This window comes from Eimeria mitis, genomic scaffold (assembly GCF_000499745.2).
Source record: "Eimeria mitis Houghton genomic scaffold, Emh_scaff1740, whole genome shotgun sequence".
NCBI classification, from domain to species: Eukaryota; Apicomplexa; class Conoidasida; order Eucoccidiorida; family Eimeriidae; genus Eimeria; species Eimeria mitis.
In genome coordinates this window covers 7680-9876 of record NW_013570057.1, presented here as the reverse complement: position 1 = coordinate 9876, position 2197 = coordinate 7680, and positions in this window count along the sequence as shown.

Genomic DNA, 2197 nt, shown 5'->3' with positions numbered 1-2197 from the left:
GCCTGCCGGAGGAGCACAGGCATAGCGGAGGAGGTGCGGCAAACCGACTTTCTACGCGCTCAAAGTAGCACTGCGTCGCAACCAGGACGTCACTGACGACTCTCTGGTGGCGCAAACGTACACATCACAGCACAAAAATCACCCATGTTCATGCGTTGGGGACCAACATCAGCAGTAGCACATCCTTTTAATTTCAAACTGCTGCAGGGATACATATTCTGCCAGAGAGGGCAGATGTCCAGTAAAGAGAAGCCTACGCAGGCTGTTTGTAAAGGTAACAGACCAGCCTAATTGTCCCACGCTACAGACGTACCGCGAAATTTGTGTGCCTAGCCAGGAACCTGCTGCCACCCGCCATGTGTTCTGAGCTGGCGCTGTCCCAACCAATTTCTTGAAATCTTTTTCTGGTGTTTGTCCCAGCTCTGGAGCTGTTCCCACCTCTAGCCCCCGAACCCTGCGAAGAATTGCCAGGAGCTGCAGATGTTCCTAGCGCTGCGGTGTCTCCACCACCAGGTGGTCCGTTACCTTTACCATTGCCTTTATCAGGTGTTGGCTGAAGTAAGCAAGAAGGGCTAGGGTGATAGGGTGCTGTTGCTGCTCTCAAGAGGGGCAAGTGCGTTTTTCATTGGATAAGGTTCCCTTAGGTGTATGTACGCAACTCACCTCACATGGACCGCCCCCTCCAGCAAGGCGACGGTGGTGTCTGAAGGCTGCAGAATGCTTAAGAGAAGAGAAACAGCGGAAAAGAAAGAACACAACTGCAGCAATGGCGGCAGCGGCTGTGACCCTCGCTAGGAAGCTGATTCGGGGAGCTCTGCGATAACTGCGGTATGTGGGTGAGTCAGAAACTATGGAACCGGCAAAAGGGTCGTGTCCAGCTTCCAAAGAGGCTGCTGTTGACTCTGTAAGAGGATAAAAATAGCCCTCGTCCCAGAGGGCGAGGGACGCACCATGGGCCCCCCACGCCCACAGTCCTACCGAAGAAGCTAAATAAACGATTCCGATTAATAAGAAATTAGGGGGGTCCCAAAATTGCCCCATCCTCTCTGATCCCACAATACTCACAGGGAAACCCCACCGGCCCCGACCGAGCCACCATGAGGTTCGATGGCGAGCCCTCCAATTCTGCAATGGGTGGAAAAGGAAGACTATATAGGTTGAAAATAACGTGAAAATGGTAAAAGAATATGCACTTTGGGAAAGAACACTATGACGGCAGCTAGGACGCGTCTAGGGAGCGACATTGGCTCGTTCCGCAGATCAGCGTCCCTGCGTAGGCCACGTCGCCTTCCTTGTACATCAGCCCGTTCCTCCAGGATTCCCTTCCAAAAATGCCCCTATTTTGAATGCATAAGTGTACGGCCAATATTTAGAAGTTTGCTTGAGCTGCCTTGCATCCCCGAAGCCGGGCTATTATATATTGCAAAACCTGACTAGCGGCGAAACCCCAACGCACGGCTCAGTTCCCTGTACGCCTCANGCTCCATTTTCACCACCTGTTCGAGTTCACTATTACATTCAATTTGCAAGGTTCAAACGCACCGGTTCAGCGGGTCGGGTTTCACCTACGCTCTCGCTGATCGCGCACTATTTACCAATGTGTTCGTATGGGTGTTCGTCTGAGATATGCTGCTCTCCAAGCATGCAGCACTTCAGTAGTAGCAATTCTTACCTGGACTCAGAACTTTGAATGCAGTTTCCGGGGTAGTGCTGTTCTTAGTACCACCGCCGTCTTACTCGAGCATGTGAATGTATGGAATTTGTAGCGTAGTCTACCTGCAGTTAGCACAGGAGCCTTCATTCAGCCTTGGTAGGTTGGAAATACAAACGTTCTATAAGTATATTCAAAGGTAAAGTATGCAATAAAGGGAGCTTCGCTGAAGAGCCCTAGTGTGCACGCCTGAGACTGCCTTGTATCACTACAACGCTCGGCCTTGATCAAGGACAGAAGCGCTCTGCAATGTAGGTAATGACTTAAAGTAAGGGTTTGCTGAAGCAGCTAGCATCCTTCCCCTGTCATCAGGCGGCCTGCGCGTTGAGCTCAGTGTCTGGGTGTTGCCTGGAGGAGGCTGCCTAAAATCGGGTGGCAGTGCACCTCGCTGCGGCTGGTGATACAAGCCAGCCTCACGCATGCACACAAGGAAGCTTCGCTGAGGCTTCCTTTACTGCATGTTTTACCTTTGGATACACTTATAGA